Source organism: Phoca vitulina, unplaced genomic scaffold, assembly GCF_004348235.1.
Source record: "Phoca vitulina isolate PV1807 unplaced genomic scaffold, GSC_HSeal_1.0 scaffold34, whole genome shotgun sequence".
NCBI classification, from domain to species: Eukaryota; Metazoa; Chordata; class Mammalia; order Carnivora; family Phocidae; genus Phoca; species Phoca vitulina.
Window position 1 is genome coordinate 14,330,395 of NW_022589737.1, and position 23,253 is coordinate 14,353,647.

General features: G+C 36.5%; 1 pseudogene; it reads left to right on the forward strand.

The window, feature by feature from the left end:
* Nucleotides 1-7,552: 7,552 nt before the first annotated feature.
* LOC116645879 lies at nucleotides 7,553-7,870 on the forward strand (annotated as a pseudogene).
* The last annotated feature ends 15,383 nt before the right edge of the window (nucleotides 7,871-23,253 follow it).

Consider the following 23,253-nt stretch of genomic DNA (forward strand, 5'->3'; position numbering starts at 1 on the left):
GTTTTTGAATAGAAAGATTTTGATGGGATATTTCTTTTCTAGTTTTCAAATATCTACTGTTCTATTAATTTAAGATTCTATAGCTAGCTATCATTTATTGAACACTACCTGTGTGCCAACCATTGGGATGAGCTTGCTGAAGTTATCATTTACTTAATTCTCAGAAAGGGTGACAGTAGTGCATGAGGTTAAGTGCATGAAGCTGGGATCCAGACTATTAGGTACAAATCCAATTCTCATCACTCAATTATTCATGGTTGCCAATAAATTAATCTTTCTAATTCTCATTCACTCACTATAAAATTAAGATAATAATACAATTCATTGCAATGTGTTGTTGTATGAATTAAATGAAAGATGCTTAGACAGTGCCTGGTTCTGAATAAATGCTTGTGATTTTGAGCTATTAATTTAATAGTTATCATTTAATGCTGATTACCTGATGAAAAATGGTGATTAGAAAGTGGGTTTTTCTCAGGGTCTCAGAGCTTTAAATGGAAGAGTCTAAATTCAAACCAGATTAGCAAAGTTTAGAATCCTAAACACTATACTGTACTTCCAACTAGATTTTTGTGCTCCCCATTTTTGAAATAGAGAGCACTGAATCTAATTAATTTTTCCACACCAAGCATCTAGTATAGTGTCATAGATAGGAAGTAATAACATCAGAGGAAAAGCAAAGGTAAAAAAGATTGATTTTCTCATAGTAATACACAGGAAGGTATATGAAGCAGTGTTTTGCAATATGCACAAGACTTACTCAAATGATGTTTAATCATCCTGTGTCCACCAAAATCCCTCAGAAATGACTACATGAGAAGTGAGAAAGCTCAGCCTTCAAGTGAATAATACAAAGAAGCCCAATGTGCATCCTTACAAAGGTTAAAACCCACTTGGGGATTTGTTATTTCTCATCAGAAATCACCATGCCCCATGGAAATATTTCTGGACTTTTTTGGTGTGCAGTACTAACGTGGGGAGAAATTCAGTGTTGCAAGTTTGCCATGGTTGATAAAAACATTTCCACCATGAAAAAAATGGAATATTTTAAGTGTAGAATTGGTGAGAAAAGAGGAAAAATCAAGAGTGAAACTCAATATATGGACTAACCATACACAAATAACAATTTCTGGTAGACAAATTAATCCAAATATTGGGTGAGGAATTGAACAAATATAGCATGGATAAACTTGATTGAGAATTTGAAAGTGCTAATTCAAAGAATCTAATCCTGCCTATAAATTTCCATGAAACCCCCCTCCTGTCAGCCTATGTCTATGAGTGTAAGTCATTCTTTTTCCCAAAAATTATACTTTTAGGGGGGCCCTTGTGTGGTGCAGTCAGCTAAGCATCTGACTCTTGATCTCAGCTTAGGTCATGATCTCAAGGTCCTGGGATCAGGCCCTGCATGGGGCTCCATGCTCAGTGTGGTCTGCTTGGAATTCTTCCCCTCTGCCCCTCCTTGCACTAGTGATCTCTCTCTCTCTCTCAAATAAATAAATAAATCTTTTTAAAAATGTGTGCACCTGGTGGCGCCTGGGTGGCTCAGTCATTAAGCGTCTGCCTTCGGCTCAGGTCATGGTTCCAGGGTCCTGGGATCAAGCCCCACATCGGGCTCCCTGCTCTGTGGGAAGCCTGCTTCTCCCTCTCCCACTCCCCCTGCTTGTGTTCCCTCTCTCGCTGTGTCTCTCTCTGTCAAATAAATAAAAAAAATCTTAAAATAAATAAATAAATAAATAAAAATGTGTGCACCTGGCTGGTTCAGTTGGGAGCATGTGACTCTTGATCTCAGAATTGTGAGTTTGAGCCCCATGTTAGGTATAGAGATTACTTTTAAATATTGTACTTTTGTTGTTTACCTACATTACTAAAATAGTTTTAAGCTCCACAGAAATAAATTATGTCCTTCCTAATATTGGTATGTTTCCTTAGCCCTACATATTTGGCCTCCTTTTTCTCTAAAGCTATGTTGCTTGATATTCTTCAGAAAAAAATTTGGGTTCAGTCCGTGATTAAAACTATTACAAAGGTATTAAGCCCTGAAAACAGGTTTATAATGGAAATCCTGACATAACTTTAGCTATAGGTGACATTAAAATAAAACGTGTCTCTACTTTGGCTCCCAATCTACTCAGTTAAGTGTAAAATGGCTATGTTAGCTGGGTGTGCAGTCATACAAAACAGCTCGGTAAATTATAGGTAAATTATAGGTAAAGAATGTTCCGGCACCGTCGCCTGTGCAAGTGCAAAATTTACTCAGGATTGTACATATTTAAATTAGAGATTAACTTGCTGATTCTGTGTTAACATTTATGACAAGCTTTGAAATATAGTTAATGTTTAATTTCCATTTCTACTGTTACAGTCAAAGCTTATTATAACTAAGGTAAAGGATATGTAGTAATACATAATCCCCTTTTAAAAAAAATTGTGAATCATATCTGCTCAAGTACAGAGCTTATCTACTTAGGCAAGATCCTACCTATAAGCAGGAATTGTCCACTGTCGCATAACATTTTGAAGTTCAGTAATTGTGTCACCTTCAAACCCCAAGAAGTTTGTAGGAGAATGAAGAGTGCATGTCTTCTTAGGTCTGTATTTCAGAAAATACATCAGTTCTTACCTCATCACATCCATATAATTTACAAAGAGATTATTAATTTCCAAATTAATTCCAAAGAGTTACATTAGCAGAAAAATTAATTACCCACTATTCACAGTGTTTCCTCACATGACTACAATGTAAAACAAATAAATATAATTCTCAGTAAGGAATGCCCAACTTTAGCACAACTTAAGCCAAGTTTTACTTAAAGAATTTTCTGTTTTCCTTCTTAGGATTTGTCTGATATATGTTCTGCTGGTACTCACATTATTGGTAGAATACCTTTCATTTATTAAATCTCTAAGACAATGGTCAATGTGCTTCAGTTATATGTTATTAATTTTTGGACTTTCTGATACATGGGTAAATATCATCTAAAGTGTAAAATGACACAGAAATGCAATGAATTATTGAAATAACTTACAGTTATTCTCCTTATGATAAATAAAGGAAAGTTAAATATCAACCACGAGTAATAAACATTTCTTTGGGCCATGGCTAATAAGCATTCTATTATGAGAAGATTTCATTTTGTGTATATAGAGTTCACTATCCTTACCACTTTCTCAAATCCATCATGGTCTTCATTTCCCTCCTAATACAGTTTAGAATCCATGTTATATTACTAAATTCAATATCTAACTGTTAGAATAGAATCCATGGTATATTACTAAAATCAAATTCCAACTGTTGTTAAGTATCAGGAATGTAATCATGAAGTTGAATGCTGCCATCTTTGTTTCTGTGGGGACCTTGACTGTCACACTAAGTCACTGTCCTCTTACTCTCATTCTGCTTTTCTACTAGACATCTAAAAATTCTCTATTTGTCCATCAACATTTTCTTTCTAGATATCTCATCTAACCTCTTCCAATTGTGTACTCTCTATAGAAAGGCTCCCATATTTTTCCATCAATTTCTGCCTTCTTAAATCCCTACATACATTTTTATTTACATATCCACTTGGGAATCTAAGAGCTATCCCAGACTTATTTTATCCCTAAGAGCCACATATGCTCTCTCCCTTCCAAACTTTATCCCTAATATTCCCTATAACATCAATTGCTCAAGTTATAAACCTAGGAGTCATTCTTGATTTTTAACTTTCTCTCACCGTCTACCCACTATGTTAGCAATTTCCATTTATTATAATTTCCTTCTTTCCAATGTTATCTTTTTTTTCAAACCTGTATCATTTCTTACTTACACTGCTGTTAGACCATCTAATTCTTCTCTATGCTTCCACTCTTGCTTTCTTATAATTTATTCTCCACAAAATAGCTCTAATAGTTCTTTGAACACTGCCCTAATTAAAAATATTCAAAAATATCTATTCACACATAGAATAAATCTAAAACTTTTATCATGACCTTCAAGACACGGATACAATAGGAATCAAGCATTTGCCTTCTTATCAGACTTACAATAAAAGCCAAAGTCTTTACAATTGTCTCAAGTAGGAGCCAGCAAAGGGCCTGATAGTAATATTTTGTACTTTGTGCGCTCTATGGTCTCTATTGCAACTACTCAACTCTGTTTTATAGTGTGAAGTCAGCCACAGACAATACAAAGCAAAAGGTTATAGCTGTATTCTAATACAACTTCATTTACATAAACAAATGGCAGGTCCCCAGGTATAGTTTGCTGATCCTGGCCAAAAGGACGATATGTATTGTATCTCTTCCCACAACACACACACAGTCACACACACACACACACACACACACACACACACACACACACAGGTCATCTGATATATTTCCCATTCTTAACTCCCTTGCTTCCTCTCTTCCAGTGATACTTGCTTCCATGTTATTCCTAAAAATGCTAAGTACATTCCTGACTCAGGGTCTTTGTAATTGTTGTCCTTTTCTGAAATATCAGCATGATTTTCTATTTCAATTCCTTTCGATCTAATTCTCATCTCTTCAGTGAAGCGTGTTCTGCTCATCCTATTTTAAATAGCACATTTACTGTCCTGACTTGTTACTCCTATTCCTCTTCCTTGTTTATTTTCTTTATATCACATGTCAACATTTGACACATATTAGAATTTACATTTTTGCTTATTGTATCTATCCTTGCACTATGAGAGCAGGGGCTTTGTCTATATTTTTTGTTTGTTTTTTTACTGTTACCTTCCCATATCTTGGAAGAGTGACTAGCATATAATAGATGTTCCATAAATATTTTTTCTTCTTTTTTAAATTCTTCTTCTAAAATCTTCTTCTTCTAAAAATCTTCTTTTTTAAACTGCAAAGTTTAAATTTTAGAAAACTATATATATATTTAGAAAACTATCATATATATTATATGTATATATTTAATATATACATATTAGAAAGTGCTTCAGTAGAGAAGAAGCAGACATATTTGGTTTCAAGTAATAGTAAGAAATTACAAGGGAAATAGAAAAAAAAAGTAGTAGAAATATATAGTAGTCCCCTCTTATCTATGTGGGATGCATTCCAAGACCTTCGGTGAATGCCTGAAACCATGGATAATGCCAAACCCTTATATACTATGATTTTCCTATGCATACATACCCATGATAAAGTTTAATTTATAAATTAGGCACAGTAAGAGATAAACAACAATACCTGATAATAAAATAGAACAATTTTAACAATATATTGTATATTATATTTTATTATATTTATATGTATATTGTATATTATTACAATGTATTGTAATAATTGTTATGTGCAACAGGTCTCTAACTTTCTGTCTCTCCCAAAATATCTGACTGTATTGTGCTCACTTGTGATGATGTGAGATAAGATGCCTATGTGATGAGATGAAGTGAGTTTAGTGACATAAGCATGGTGACATAGCATTAGGCTACTACTGATCTTCTGATAAGTCAGAGGGAGGATTATCTGCTTCAGGACCACAGTTGACCACAGGTAACTGAAACCAATGGAAACAAAGTGGATAAGGGGGGACTACTGTAATCCTGGATGTCCTCTAAACTTTGAAGTCAACTTTATTTGATCCTTGATAATTCCCATTAGGCAAACTGGTGTAAAGAGTTAACTATTCCTTGTTCCCTGTTCTCGTGTTTTTGTAAGATTTTGTTGCACTTCCCAGAGGGGGCAGTAGTGAGCGCGTTGTCCAGCCCTTTATTAAATCTTTCCTAGAGAACCTCTATGATCACTGAATTCATTGATAATCACACTCTAGCATTTACCAAGAATTTAAGCAAAAACATTTTGTGGTTAACTCATTTCATTCCTCTTCTGTTAAATTTCATTTTTTAAAATTGTCAATATGTACTTACTAGTTAATATTAAAAAAATACAAGATAAAAAGTGAAAATACCCAGGCTATCTCTTTTATTCTGCTCTTTAGTTATGACTAATGTTGTTAATTTGATGTGTAGGCTTCTACAACTTTTTACTCATGTGGTTACAAATACTTTTTTCATAAATAACATCAAGCGTTTATATTATCTATGATTTACCTTTTTACCTAACCACATAGTATAAACATCATTTCACATTAGTACTTATGAACCTATTTCATTATTTTTACTTTTTAAAAATTAAATCCCACATAATGAATAAACCACACATATGTCGGCATTCCTTATAGAAAGATTTTTTTCCTCATATTTAAATAATTCAAACAACATCACAAACAAGTGCTTTGAACATGTAATCATTATAATTATGTATTAGTACTACTTTGGTTTAGACTCCTAGAAGTAGAATTGCTAAAGCAAAGAGTTTATACTTTTTAATAAACTCTAAAACTATTTCAATTATAATCTCACTCTCAGTGTATGAGAAAAACCATTTTTTGACAACTCAGTGTTTCTCAATACTTTTATTTGCTATCTGAGAAATAAAATTTGAATTTTACTTTAAATTCCCTATTTTGAATTTCCCTGATTATGAAAGGTATTGATCATCTTTTCTTATGTTTATGTCTGTTTTAAATATTTTCTGTAATGAATATCCTATTCATATCCTTAGCATATATTTTTTATGATACAGATTTTTAATATTGATATGTATATATGTTGACATTAAAATTTTGTTTATTATGTACAGATAATTTTCTTTGACCTGTACTTTTTTCTTTTGTTTGATTTATTTGTCCTTGCAAATTTTTTAATTTATATAATATAAAATCATATACATATATAATTTTTAGTGTAGAAAAGATTACTGTATACACATATAATACATGCAAAGTGCATATGTGTAATTTTTACTGTTGCAATTTGTTTGGTTAGATTTATATGATAATCTTAAATTTGACAGAACTTGATTAAATTCAGAGGCACATGATTGAATATAGAAAAATCTAACCTAAAGATGTGTGGGATACAATTTCTCTTAACATTAGAGTTCCTATGAAACTCTTAGGTTTTTGGTTTATATGCATAAATCATTATGAAAAATGGAATATATTTATGGCACATTTATTTTTTAATTTTCTGATTTTCAATATATAATGCAATATAAATAAGTAAATTAATGCATAGAAAAATCATTGGTTGAAAAAAATAAAAAGAAAAACCATTGGTGGGAAATGTTTTCATGTATATTCTTGGGGTCGTTCCCAAATTTTGATTCAGTTTGCCTAATAAGTCTAGGAATTTATATTTTAACAAGCACCCTTGACCTTTTTTTTTTTTTTTTTTTTGGTATACATCTCTAGAAATTTCTAACTTACACACAGTTTTGATTATTAATGAGATTACATTAGCTCTGGTATAAGCAATTAAAAAATAATTGTATAAAATGTGTATTCAGAAGAACCCGGCTGGACGGCGAGCGTGGGAGAGAGCCAGAAACCAGTTGGAGCCGAAGTCCTGTCATTGTAGGAGAGAGATTGCCATCCCCTTCCTTCCTGAAGGAGGGAGAAAAAACTTCTGCTCTGTTGACCAGTTGAACAATTTACACTGATCCAGAGGAGGATTCTTCAGCCACTTTGTGAACCGGCACAGATGTTTCTCTTTCTTCATAGGATGAAGATCAGGGATCTAAACTTATCCGAAAAGCTAGAGAAGCACCGTTTATTCCCATTGGAATGGCGGGATTTGCAGCAATCGTTGCATATGGATTATATAAATTGAAGAGCAGGGGAAATACTAAAATGTCTGTTCACCTGATCCACATGCGTGTGGCAGCCCAAGGCTTTGTTGTGGGAGCAATGACTCTCGGTATGGGCTATTCCATGTATAAGGAATTCTGGGCAAAGCCTAAACCTTAGAAGAAGAGAAGCGGTCTTGGTTTTGTTGGTGGTGCTTGCTTTAGCTAGGCATCTCATATTGAGTTTATGTTTATGTTGAAAATAAATCGTTTGAATGAGTCACACAATAGCACAGTAATTTAAATATTGGCTTCCTTTCTTGCAGGCTTGATTTGCCTGGTAACCAAATTACTAGTGACCAGTTAACTAGCTAGGTCATTCAGCGGAGTCAAATTAGAACAAAAGAAACATGTCACTTTTATTTATTTTTTTTTTTAAAGATTTTATTTATTTATTTGGCAGAGAGAGACAGAGCGAGAGAGGGAACACAAGTAGGGGGAGTGGGAGAGGGAGAAGCAGGCTTCCGGCAGAGCAGGGAGCCCGATGCGGGGCTCGATCCCAGGACCCTGAGATCATGACCTGAGCCGAATGCAGACACTTAAGGACTGAGCTACCCAGGTGCCCCAACATGTCACTTTTAAATGTACTTGACAGTGATAAAATATGCTCCTTCTTAAACTCTTCTGATAAAATCAGTTATAAAGAGGACAATTTGCCAATTCTGAGTACTTCCACTTGCTGCAGAATATCACATTGTTTTGATGCTGTGTAGGAATCCCATTTAACTTTTTTCTGCTTGTTTTGCAGACTGATTGAGTACTTCAGTTTTTAGGGCTGGTTGGCTCTTAACCCTTTCAGAACAGTGCATGGAATATAATATAATAAGCTTCCCCACAACCGAAAATACGTGTATTTAAACCAAACCTAAAAAAGCTGATAACAGCTGCTTAGAAGTAGTATTTATTTCGGAATCATACTTGTAAACATGAGAATAACTTAACTGTGGATCCCAGTTTAGCTTTTTTTGTAATTACAGAGTTATATTTATGCTGCTGATGTATTAGAATGATTTTTAAATGTTATCTTAAAATAGAAATGTGTATTTTAAGTACTAATGCAAAGGTTAAATGAAAAACACTTTTTAAATGTATGAAGTTTATTTTCTCTGTAAGAATCATAAATGTTAACAAATTACCTATAACTGAAGTGATTAATGATTTATCAGCAAGGTGGTTTGGTCAGACATTATACACAAACTTTGGTATACTCCAGAGTGCTTTATTACACTTGTGAAATTTTCTTGTCTAACCTGAATTTACATTCCATGGTGATAACATGGTAAATGTAGTGTTAGTAAAGTTAGTGAACACATCAATTGCCTTGTATTTATTTCAGTTTGGAAAAAATCAATCATTCCTCAACGTAACACAAGGATTAAGTTCCAAGAAGAGAGAGAATGTTTTGTACCTTTGGTAGGAACTATGGTTATTATATAGGAATAATAGTATCTATTATTTACTATTATTTACTATGTGCCACACACTATTCTAAGTGCTTTTCATGTATAATGTCATTTGGATTTCCTAACAACCCTAAGAGGTAGGAACTATGATCCTTATTTAACAGAAGAGGAGGCTGAGGCATGAACAGCGTAAATATCTAACCCAGGATCACATAGCTAGAGAAGGGTGTAGGTTTGGGACTGGAACCTGGGCAGTCAAGTCGTAGATGCCAACAGGTATTAGAGATATTGGCCTTTGTGAAATTAATACTGGAGTGGCAGCAGTTATCATAAATTAATAAAATTAAGCAGGAGGTTACAGCATGGTCTTGACTCACCACTGACTCTATAACTTGGATCAAATCCAAGTTTTCTCAATCTTAGCTATAAAATGAGAAGTTGAGCTAGGTAATTTCTACTGTCCTATATAGCTCATTATATGAGTCTGAAAAGTGCTTTAAAAATAAAGCTATTACGATTAACATAACATAATAATAAAAAAAAGAAAAGAAAAAGAAAAAAAAAAAATAAAGCTATTACTAGGAACTATTTTCTCAGGTTCCAATAGACCTGATAGGAGATCCTGGTAGGCAGTCCCAATAATTGTTTCATGAAGGATAAGCCTCTGTAGAACAAATTTGGGAACAATATTCAGAAAATTGTGCTAATAGATGAGTACATTATCGATTTGTTAAACTAAATAAATACTCATTTGAGAGAAGTTGATCTAGACCAATGCCAGAGGATAGGCCAAACAAAAGTGAAGTGTTGAAAGAGTAGTGAGCATTATGTTATTAAGGGTGGGGTTGCTCATTCAAGGAAGAGAGTGGTAAATTAGCTGGATGAATAGATTGGCATCAGATAATGGAAATTCTTAAAAGTGGCTCAGGTGGATCTGATATTACATGTTATTAAGTCAGTCCTGGGTTCACAGTTCTGCCACCTACTAGTAAAGTAGCCATGGCTTCCTCATCTGTAAGATAGGGACAGTATCAGTGGCTGAGGATCACTGGGAAGATAAAATGTAGTGGTGACTGTAAGGAGCCTGTCATAGCACCTGATGCATAGGTAAACTCAGCAAATGACCGCTACTTCCGTCGGTACTGTGGTAAGCTTGGGAAAGCAGCAGGGCCGGTGCGAGGGCCCTGTCCTCACGACTGACAGTCCAGCAGGGAAGGCCGTCATTAAGTGATTATAAAAAGCATGTTGAATGCTAGGTATAGGTAGCAGCAGTAACATCCAGCGGGGGGACTTAATCCAGGGTTGGAGTCAGAGAAAGTATCCCTCAGGAAGTGATGTTATACCTCAAAGAGATGGTATGTTGATTTTCACTGAGAGTTTGATTCCTTGGCTTAATGTTATATGTTATTGGGGCATTGGTGTGTGACTGCTTCCATGTCTCCTCCAGTATCTTTGAGGCCATGAATATCTTTTTCATCCAAAGCACCTGGCATTAGTGCCTGGCTCATATAAATACTCAATAAATATTTGTTTAATTAATTGGGAAAAAAATGTGTATTCAATGTTCCAGTGAAAACATAGAATAATAAATAGGAGACAATACACAGAAGAGTTACAGCATATGTCAGAGATTTTTTTTTTCTTTCCTATATTTGTACTGGTACACAACAAATGAGTTTGTATTTTTTTAAGGTCTTATTTTAATTCCAGTTAGTTAGCATTATATTAGTTTCAGGTGTACAATATAGTGATTCAACAGTTCCATACATCACCCTGTATTCACCACAAGAGCATTCCTTAATCCCCATCACATATTTTAGCCATCCCCCCACCCAGCTCCCCTCTGGTAACCTTCAGTTTGTTCTCTATAGTTAGGAGTCTGTTTCTTGGCTTCTCTCTCTCTCTCTCTTCCATTGCTTGTTTGTTTTGTTTCTTAAATTCCACATGTGAGGGAAATCACATGATATTTGCCTTTCTCTGCCTGAATTAACATGCTTAGCATTATACTCTCTAGCTCCACCCATGTCATTGCAATTGGCAAGATTTCATTCTTTTTTTATAGCTGAACAATATTCATATTTTTATCCATGCATCTATTGATGAACACTTGGGCTGCTTCCATATCTTGGTTATTGTAAATAATGCAGCTATGATCATAGAGGTGCATTTATCTCTTTAAATTTGTATTTTTGTATTCTTTGGATAAATACCCACTAATGCTATTGCTGGCTCCTAGGGTAGCTCTATTTTTAACTTTTTAGGAACCTCCAGACTGTTTTTAAAGAGGCTGCACCAAGGACAGAGTCCAAGATGGCAGAGGAGTAGGAGACCTTAATTTCATCTGGTCCCAGGAATTCAGCTAGATAGCTATCAAATCATTCTGCTGTGAACTCAACCAGATTGAAGAATAGAATAGCTACAACTCTACAAATTGAAAAGCAACCACTTTCTGAAAGGTAGGAGATGCAGAGAAGTGAATCTGAGGTGATATATGGGAAGATCGACTGTGGGGAGTGGGAACCTCCATCAGCCAGCTAACGACAAGTAATATAGCAGTGGAGCACAAAAACAGAACTTTTAGAAGTCTGCTCCCATGAGGGACATTTCTCAGGCTGTTAAGTGGGGATGGAACACTAGCTGGGGCAGTGTGGTCACAGGAAGACTGGGGGTGCCTGAGTGCGGCAGAGCTCCCAGGCATAGGGATGAGGAAGGGGACTGAAATCAGTGAGCCCAGGAGTGGGCTTTCAGCTCGCAGTTGCCATAAACTGGGAACTGCAGCACAGTTGGGCAACTGTTCTCTGAGCAGGGACCCAACAGGCAGCATAACCGGCTAGATCTAGATCCCCCTTCCTCCCTGGGGAGGAATGGTGCTGGAGTATGCCACAGAGTCTGCAGGGTTTGGAGACTTGAAACGGGGTCAGGCAAATTAGATTTTAAACTAAAGACTGTAATAAGAGAGGAGGAAGGACACTATATCATAATTAAAGAATCTATCCAACAAAAAGATCTTAACAATTGTAAATATTTATTCACCTAACATAAGCACAGCCAATTACATAGGCCAATTCATAACAAAATCAAAGAAACACATTGATAATAATACAATAATAGTAGGGGACTTTAAAACTTTCCTCACTGCAAAGGACAGATCATCTAAGCAGAAGATCAAAAAGGAAATAACAGCTTTGAATGACACGCTGGACCAGATGGATTTCACAGATATATTCAGAACATTCCATCCTAAAGCAAAAGAATACACATTCTTCTCAAGGGCACTTGGAACATTCTCCTGAATAGATCACATACTGGATAACAAATCAGGTCTCGAACAGTACCAAAAGATTGGGATCATTCCCTGCATATTTTTGGACTATAAACTGGAACTCAATCACAAGAGGAAAGTTGGAAAGGACTCAAATACATGGAAGCTAAAGAGCATCTTACTAAAGAATGAATGGGTCAACCAGGTAATTAAAGAAGAATTTAAAACATTCATAGAAACAAATGAAAATGAAAACATAACTATTCAAAATCTTTGGGATGCAGCAAAGATGGTCTGAAAAGGGATGTATACAGCACTACAAGCCTTTCTCAAGAAACAAAAAATGTATCAAACACACAACCTAATCCTACAGCTAAAGGAGCTGGCAAAAGAACAGCAAGTAATGCCTAAACCCAGCAGGAGAAGAGAAATAATAAAAATTAGAGTAGAAATCAATGAAATAGAAACCAAAAGAATGATAGAACAGATCAATAAAACTAGGAGCTGCTTCTTTGAATGAATTAATAAGATTGATAAACCCCTGGCCAGATTTATCAAAAAGAAGAGAAAGGACCCAAATTAATAAAATAATGAATGAAAGGGGAGAGATCACAACAAACACTGTAAAAATACAAACAATTATAAGAACATATTATGAACAACTATATGCCAACAAATTAGGCAATCTGGAAGAAATGGATGAATTCCTAGAGACATACAAACTACCAAAATTGAAACAGGAAGAAATAGAAAACCTGAGCAGACCCAAAACCAGCAGGGAAATTGAAGCAGTAATCAAAAATCTCCCAACAGACAACAGTCCAGGGCTGGATGACTTCCCAGGGGAATTCTCCCAAACATTTAAAGAATTAATACCTATTCTTCTGAGCTGTTTCAAAAAAATTGAAATGGAAATAAAATTTCCAAACTCTTTCTATGAGGCCACCATTACCTTGATCCCAAAACCAGACAAAGACCCCCCAAAAAGGAGAATTACGCACCAATATCCCTGATGAATATGGATGCAAAAATTCTCACCAAGATACTAGCCAATAGGATTCAAAAGTACATTAAAAGGATTACTCACCACAGCCAAGTGGGATTTATTCCTGGGCTGCAATGTAGGTTCAACATCTGCAAATCAATAAATGTGATACACTACCTAAATAAAAGAAGGGACAAGAACCATATGGTCCTTTCAATAGATGCCAAAAAAGCATCTGACAAAGTACAGCATTCATTTTTTTTAAGATTTTATTTATTTATTTGACAGAGAGAGACACAGCGAGAGAAGGAATACAAGCAGGGGGAGTGGGAGAGGGAGAAGCAGGCTTCCCATGGAGCAGGAAGCCCGATGCGGGGCTCAATCCCAGGACCCCGGGATCATGACCCGAGCCGAAGGCAGACGCTTAACGACTGAGCCACCCAGGCACCCCACAACATTCATTTTTTATTAAAACTCTTCACAGTGTAGGGATAAAAGTTAGATACTTCAGTATCATAAAAGCCAGGTATGAAAAACCCACAGCGAATATCATTCTCAATGGGGAAAAACTGAGAGCTTTTCCCCTAAGGTTGGGAACATGACAGGGATGTCCACTATCACCACTGCTGTTCAACATAGTATTAGAAGTTCTAGCCTCAGCAATCAGACAACAAAAAGAAAATAAAGAGCATCTGAATCAACAAAGAAGTCAAACTCTCACTCTTCACAGATGACATGATACTCTATGTGGAAATCCCAAAGACTCCAGCCCCAAATTGCTAGAACTCATACAGGAATTCAGTAAAGTGGCAAGATATAAAATCAATGCACAGAAATCAGTCGCATTGCTATACACAAACAATGAGACAGAAGAAAGAGAAATTAAGGAGTTGATCCCATTTACAATTGCACCCAAAACCATAAGATACCTAGGAATAAACCTCACTAAAGAGGCAAAGGATCTGTACTCAGAAAACTATGGAACACTCATGAAAGAAATTGAAGAAGACACAAAGAAATGGAAAAATTTCCATGCACATGGAGTGGAAGAACAAATATTGTTAAAATGTCCATGTTACCTAGAGCAATCTACACATTCAAAGCAATCCCTATCAAAATACCATCAACTTTTTTTACAGAGCTAGAACAAATAACCCTAAAATTTGTGTGGAACCAGAAAAAACCCTGAATAGACAAAGGAATGTTGAAAAAGAAAATCAAAACTGGTGGCATCACGATTCCTGGGCTTCAAGCTCTATTAGAAAGCTGTAACCATCCAGACAGTATGATACTGACACAAAAACAAATACATAGACGAATGGAACAGAATAGATAACCCAGAAATGGACCATCAACTCTATGGGCAAGTAATCTTCAAGAAAGCAGAAAAGAATATCCAGTGGAAAAATACAGTCTCTTCAACAAATTGTGTTGGGAAAATTGGACAGCCACATGCAGAAGAATGAAACTGGACCATTTCCTTACACCATTCACAAAAATAGACTCAAAATGTATGAAAGACCTACATGTGATGTCAAAAATAGAACTTTAGAAGTCTGCTCCCATGAGGGACATTGCTCAGGCTGCTGGGAATCCATCAAATCCATCGTGTTTCTCTCTCTTCTCCTCCTGGGATCCCTATAATGCAAATGTTATTAAGCTTGATGGAGTCACTGAGTTTCTAAGTCTATTATTATGCTGTATTTGTTTATCTTTCACCTGTTCAGTTTGATTGCTTTCCATTATTCTATACTCTAAGTCACTAATTAGCTCCTTAGTTTACTGTAGCCTATGATTTATTCTATCTAGTGTATTTTTTTAAATTTCATTTATTGAGTTCTTAATTTCTGATGTTATTTTTTATCTCTTTGTAAGGGTCTCACTGATGCCCTCCATCCTTTTCTCAAGTCCAGTGAGTTTCTTTATGATCATTACTTTAAATTCTGTATCAGTAGGGGGGGCAAGATGGCAGAGGAGTAGGGGACCCTCTTTCAACCAGTCCCCTGAATTTAGCTGGATATCAACCAAACCATTCTGAACACCCACTAAATCAGCCTGAGATGTAAGAATAGATATCTTGATCTCTACAAGCAGAAAAACACCACCTGTCGTGAAGTAAAAAGGGAGGAATCATGAATCTACCGGCAGATATAGGAAAAGAAGCAGAAAAGGGAGGAAGCCACCATAAGCTGGCTCCTGGAAAGTGATATAACACCAGAGTACAAAAGCGTCCTGTGCCAGGGTACCAGGCAAAAACTCACAGAGCAGTAGGGGCCAGGAAGAGCTTTAGAGCAGCGCTCAAACAAGAACCAGTAGCTGCGGGGGCATGCGTGTGAACCCAGGGCCGCTCGGGGTTTTAGAAACACAAAGGGCAGAAACAAGCCTGGGCTCCTGGGTTGAATGCTCAGAAGGTTGCTGCAGCACACATCACTCGCAGGAGGCTGTGGTTTTCAGTGGCGCATACAGAAACGGAGACTGTGTGTACTGGGGGGTTCAGAGTAGAGCAGACTGCAATTTCTCTGCTCTGGGACAGAGGTCTGGGTACAGCCATTTTTTCTCTAACCCTCAGAAAAGGTGTGGAAAGCCGCCAGAGAACAAAAGCTCAAAAAACTGGTTTCCACAGAGCATTCATGTCCAAGAGGCAGAGAGGACCCCTCCCAAGATCAATGAGAACAGACCAACATGCCAGCATATATAGTGAACCTTGCAAATCTTACAGTCAAGGAAGCTATCCTAAAAGCAGCTAGGGGGAAGAGATTCCTTACGTGCAGAGGGAGGAACATCAGAATAACGTCACACCTATCCACAGAGACCTGGCAAGCCAGAAAAGTCCAGCAAGACATATTCAGGGTGCTAAATGAGAAGAACATGCATCCAAGAATACTTTATCCAACCAGGCTGTCATTCAGAATGGACAGAGAGACAAAGAGCTTCCAGGACCTGCAGAAACTGAAAGCATATGTGACCACCAAGCCAGCCCTGCAAGAAATATTAAGGGAGAGTCCATAAAAGAAGAAAGACCCCAAGAGTAATATACACCAGAAATTTACAGATACTATTTATAGAAACAGGGGCTGTACAGATAATATGATGGCAATGAATACATGTCTTTCAGTAGTTACTCTCAATGTGAACAGGTTAAATGCTCCCATGAAATGGCATAGGGTTACAGATTGGATTCAAAGACAGGACCCATCCATATGCAGTCTACAAGAGACTCATTTTGAACCTAAAGACACCTCAGATTGAAAGTGAGGGACGGAGAACCATTTATCATGCCAACAGGCTTCAAAAGAAAACTGGGGTAGCAATTCTCATATCAGACAAATTAGATTTTAAATCAAAGGCTGTAGTAGGAGATGTAGAGGGACACTATATCATACTTAAAGGGTCCATCCAACAAGAAAATCTAACATTTGTAAATATCTATGCCCCCAACAAGGGAACAGTCAACTACATAAGCCAGCTGTTAACCAAAATAAAGAATCACATCAATAATAATACATTAATAGTAGGAGATCTTAACTCTCCACTCTTAACAATGGACAGATCATCTAAGTAGAAGATCAACAAAGAAACAAGAGCTTTGAATGACACATTGGACCAGATGGACTTCATAGGTATATACCAAAAGATTGAGATTATTCCCTTCATGTTATCAGACCACAATGCCTTGAAACTGGAACTCAGTCACAAGAAAAACTTTGGAAGGAGTTAAAACACTCGGAAATTAAAAAGCATCCTGCTAAAGAATGATTGGGTCAACCAGAAAATTAAAGAAGAATTTAAACAATTCATGGAAACTAATGAGAATGAAACACATTGGTCCGAAACCTATGGGATATTGCAAAGGTGGTCCTAAGAGGGAAATACATAGCCATCCAAACCTCTCAAGCTTACCTTACACCTAAAGAAGCTGGAGAAAGAACAGCAAATAAAGCCTAAACCAAGCAGGAAAAGAGGAATAATGAAGATTAGAGCAGAGATCAATGAAATAGAAACCAGAAAACCTGTAGAACAGATCAACAAAACTAGAAGCTGGTTCTTTGAAAGAATTAATAAGATTGATAAACCTCTGGCCAGACTTATCCAAAAGAAAAGAGAAGGGACCCAAATTAATAATATCATGAATGAAAGGGGAGAGATCACAACTAACACCAAAGAAATAGAAACAATTATTAGAAATTATTACCAGCAACTATATATGCCAACAAAATAAACAATCTGGAAGAAATGGATGCCTTCCTGGAAATTTATAAACTACCAAGACTGAAGCAGGACGAATTAGATAATCTGAATACACCAGAAACCAGTAACGAAATTGAAGCAGTCATCAAAAACCTCCCAAAAAACAAGAGTCCGGAGAACAGATGGCTTCCCAGGGGAATTCTACCAAACATTTAAAGAAGAAATCATACCTATTCTACTGAAGCTGTTTCAAAAAATAGAAAAAGAAGGAAAACTTCCAAACTCATTGTATGAGGCCAGCATTACCCTGATCCCAAAACCAGGCAAAGACCCCATCAAAAAGGAGAATTACCGACCAATATCTCTGATGAACATGGATGCCAAAACACTTAACAAGATCTTAGCCAATAGGATCCAACAGTACATTAAAAGGTTATCCATCACGACCAAGTGTGTTTTATGCCTGGGATGCAAGCGTGGTTCAACATTCACAAATCAATCAACGTGATAGAGCACATTAATAAAAGAAAAGACAAGAACCATATGATCCTCTCAATTCATGCAGAAAAAGCATTTGACAAAATACAGCATCCTTTCCTGATTAAAACTCTTCAGGATGTTGGGATAGAGGGAACATTCCTCAATATCATTAAAAAAAAAAAAAAAAAACCTATGGAAAGCCCACAGTGAATATTATTATCAATGGGGAAAATCTGAGAGCTTTTCCCTTAAGGTCAGGAACACGACAGGGATTCCCACTTTCATCACTATTGTTCAATATAGTGCTAGAAGTCCTAGCATCAGAAATCAGACAAGAAGAAGAAATAAAAGGCATCCAAATTGGCAAAGAAGAAGTCAAACTCTCTCTCTTCATAGATGACATACTACTTTATGTGGAAAATCCAAAAGACACCACCCCCAAATTGCTAGAACTCATACAGCAATTCAGCAGGATACAAAATCAATGCACAGAAATTAGTTGCTTTTCTATATGCTAATAATGTAACTGAAGAAAGAGAAATTAAGGAATTGATTCCATTTACAATTGCACCAAAAACCATAAGATACTTAGGAATAAGCCTAACCAAAGAGGTAAAGGATCTGTACTCTACAAACTGCAGAACATTTATGAAAGAAATTGAGGAAGACACAAAAAGATGGAAAACGATTCCATTCTAATGGATTGGAAGAATAAACATTGTTTAAAACTTCTATTCTGCTCAGAGCAATCTACACATTCAATGCCATCTCTCTTTATAGATATTTGCAAATGACACTACAGATAAAGGGCTGGTATCCAAAATCTATAAAGAACTTCTCAAACTCAACACTCAAAAAACAAATAATGCAGTCAAAAAATGGGCAAAAGACATGAACAGACACTTCTCAAAAGAAGACATACAAATGGCTAACAGACACATGAAAAAATTCTGAACATCAGTAGCCATCAGAGAAATACAAATCAAAACCACAATGAGATACCACCTTACACCAGTTAGAATGCAAAAACAATTTTTTTTTAAGATTTTATTTATTCATTTATTTGAGAGAGAGAGAGAAGCAGTATGAGAGGGGAGAGGGTCAGAGGGAGAAGCAGGCTCCCCGCTGAGCCGGGAGCCTGATGTGGGACTCGATCCCAGGACTCCGGGATCATGACCTGAGCCAAAGGCAGTCGCTTAACCAACTGAGCCACCCAGGCACCCTAGAATGGCAAAAATTAACAAGACAAGAAACAACAAGTGTTGGCGAGGACGTGGAGAAAGGAGAACTCTCTTACACTGTTGGTGGGAATGCAGGCTGGTACAGCCACTCTGGAAAAGAATATGGAGGTTCCTCAAGATGTTAAAAATAGAGCTATACCCTACAACCCAGCCATTGTACTACTGGGTATATACCCCAAAGATAGCGCAGTAGTCAAAAGAAGGGGCACATGCACCCAATGTTCATAGCAGCAATGGCCACAATAGCCAAACTGTGGAAAGAGCTTAGATGCCCTTCAACAGATGAATGGATAAAGAAGATGTGGTAAATATATACAATGGAATATTATTCAGCCATCAGAAAGGATGAGTACCCACCATTGCATCAACACGGATGGAATTAGAGGGGATCATGCTAAGTGAAATAAGTCAAGCAGAGAAAGACAATTATCATACGGTTTCACTCATATGTGGAACATAAGCAATAGCATGGAAGACCATAGGGGAAGGGAGGGAAATCCAAAGGGGGAGAAATCAGGGAGGGAAATGAACCATGAGAAACTATGGACCCTGAGAAACAATCTGGGGGTTTCAGAGGGGAAGAGAGTGGGGGAATGGGGTAACAGGGTGATGAGTATTGAGGAGGGCATGTGCTGTGATGAGCACTGGGTGTTATACGCAATGATATATAATGAATCATTGAACACTACATCAAAAACTAATGATGTACTACACAGTGGCTAACTGAACATAAAAAAATAAATAAAAAATAAAATAAATAAAAATAAATAAAATTTTAAAAAGATAAATTCTGTATCAGGCATATTACTTTTATACATTTTGTTTAAATCTCCTGCTGTGAATTTGTCTTGTTTTTTTCATTTAGGACATATTTCTCTGTCTCCTCATTTTTTCTGCCTCTCGGTGTCTGTTTCTGTGTAATAGGAAAGTTAGCTATGTCTTCTGCTCTTCAAAGTAGTGACTTTATAAAGAAGAATTAGTGGAATGCCCTGCAGTGCAGTGTCCCCTGTTCATTAAAACCTGGCACTTCAGGAGAGTATCCTATGTGTATTGCCTTTGTCCTGCTGTTGTGTTTGAGTCATTTTTCCTTTCAATGTAGTTGCCTGAATTGACTGTTTTCTTGTTGTGGGCTGTGCTTGCTCTCTGTGGTGTTAGTGGAACCCGGACAGGCCATCTCTGTGGGGGCATGCCCAGTAGGGAACTTAGGGGCAGCAATGTTAGCAAAATTTGCACTGCACAATAGTCTTAGACCTGATCCCAAAGCACAGTTGCAGGTGGGGGTTGTGTATGGGGATGGCTATAGGCACACACCTGGGTGCAGAGCATGCTGGTGGCTGGGCAGGGTGCAGCAGTTGGGTGTGGTATGGGGTGGCAGATGTGCACTGGATGGCTGGGCAGGGCACATGCACATCTTTAATAAAATTTGCCCTGAGCTCAAGGCTGAAGCTAGCAGCCTTGGAGTGGGTGAGTCCTTAGGAAGAACTCATGGGCTTGGCGCACTGCTAGCAGGTTAGGTAGCAAATATCTATGCAGCCCTGCCTCCTTCAGGTGGCCCTATGTCTATGCTGAAGGGGAAGGGAGGGAAAGAACTTACCAGCTCCTTTGTTCCCTGAGAAGTCCCCCAACCACTCCCCAAAATCAGTATAAACAGATCTGTCTCCTGTTTGCCCCTGGTGTTATGTAAATTGCCATTTTTATGTTAACCTCTCCACATAGCTACTCTCTTTAAGGGCAGTGACCCAGCTATCACTAACCCTCCTGGCTTGCCCAGTGCTGAATCAGCTGACTTTTAAAGTTCCAGGATCCAAGTCCCACTGGTTATACAAACTCATGGGGAATTCATCCCCTCTGGTTTTCAAAGTCAAATGTTATGGGGATTAGTCTTACCCACGTGGAAGTCCTGGTGTGAGGGCCTGTTTCTCTGCCCTTTCTGTGCACAGCTCCCTCCCTCCTGTGGGGTGCTTCCCTCCACCTTTCTGACCTTTCTTACCTTTCAGATGCAGCTTCTTCTCTATATTTAGTTGTGGAATTTGTTCTGCTAACCTTTGGATCATTCTCTGGTTTGTTGACTTGGATGTGGATGATATCTAGGTGTAAACATGGGATGGGAAGAGCTCAGGATCCTTCTACTCTGCCATCTTCCCAAGCTCCTAAAAACACTTATCAAGTCTGAAAGTTTTTTGACTTCCCTATATATAAACTAAATTTTTCCTCTAGAAAATATAGCTCAAACATAGAAAAACCTTACTGCTGACTGTGATATTGTTATTTTGCTATTGTCTGGCTTGCTTTCTAAAACACAAATAGATATGAAAAGAGATTTCCTACCAGGATCTTTGTAAGTTTTGTTAAGAGAGTACATGTGTGGATCTACATGTTTTTTTTTTTTTTTTCCTTGCCAAAGTACTACTGGAGATATTGCAGAGGATATTGTGATAGTTTTAAATTATTGTAGCAATGGCCATAAGTGAATTATGAGATGTAGAAGTAACTCCAGAAGAGAGATACTAAACTATTTGGAAATATTATCATTTGATTTTAAAATGTGTTTCCATTTTATGGTTCTAGAAAGCTATAAGAAAAGAGGAATGTGAAACTCAAGAGATATTAGTGTGATATGTCATAAAGCATATTATGAAATAAAGCAAGGCCCTCTTGAATTGGCTAATGGGCCATGCAGTTCTGCTACTTGTCTCTCATATGTCCAATAAGAAAAATAATAGGACAACAGAAAAGTAAAGCAATTTTTAAAATAAAGTCATGTAATGGATATTGTTGCCATTTTTCTCATTTCTCACCCTGATTGTACCCAGTTTTTCTTAGATATGTATTAGATATGGTAATAAATAAAATAATGATAACTGTCAGTTACTGATACTTTATATTCCACTTTTATTCCTCATAATGATCCTGTGAAGTTGGTCATTTTAAGCAAGGTTTGCAATTTGGAAACAAAAGCTAAGAGCAATTAAGCAACTAGCCTAGTCTTGTAAATGCCAGAGCCACTATTCTTATTAAATTATGCCTGATTTTTAAACCCATGCTTTTTTATAGTATGATAGACTTTTAAACACTATAATTGTGCAAATTAAAATAGTATTTTTATAAGTCAGTCAGAGAAAGAAAAATACCATATGATTTCACTCCTATGTGGAATTTAAGAAACAAAGAAATAAAACATAGGGGAAAAACATGAACATAGAGGGGAAAAAGGGAGAAGACCAAAAAAAAGACTCTTAACTACAGAGAACAAACTGAGGGTTGCTGGAGGGGAGGTGGGTGAAGGATGGGCTAAATGGGTGATCGGTATTAAGGAGGGCACTTGTGATGAGCACTAGCTGTTATATGTAAGTGATGAATTGCTAAATTCTACTCCTGAAACTAATATTACACTGTCTATTAACTAACTGGAATTTGAATAAAAACTTGAAAAAAAGAAAAAAAATTGTATTAACTAAAGGTTTTAAGTATTTGTGTCTTTTATAAATTTATTCATCTAATTTTCACAAATGTACCTTTTAATAGGGGATCTATAAATTAGGCAATATATGTCCAACATATTAAAAATTATGATTCTAAAATATTATGCTTCAATATAATGGTATGCCCCTCTGATCTTTGTAGATGTGATATCTGTTTTCTAGGTTTTAGTCCCTTCAAAAGTAATACAATATATAAATCAACAGTCCATAAAAGTAATTCCTAATCTTAGATTTTTAGTCAAAATATAACACAAGAAAGGGTGAAAACCTCATCTTCTTTTAATATTCTTTATTTTTAAAATATTATTGATTACTCATGCAGAGAATGGTATACACATTTAACATTTCTAAGAGGTTATAATTTTTAATTGTTTTGTTCAATTTTTTTTAGATTTCTGAAGAACCCTACTTTAGCAATTTTAATACCATCAAAATTATTAATTACATTTAAACTCCATTAAGTTATTGTGAGTAAACAACATATCTAAAGTGTACCATGAGGTTA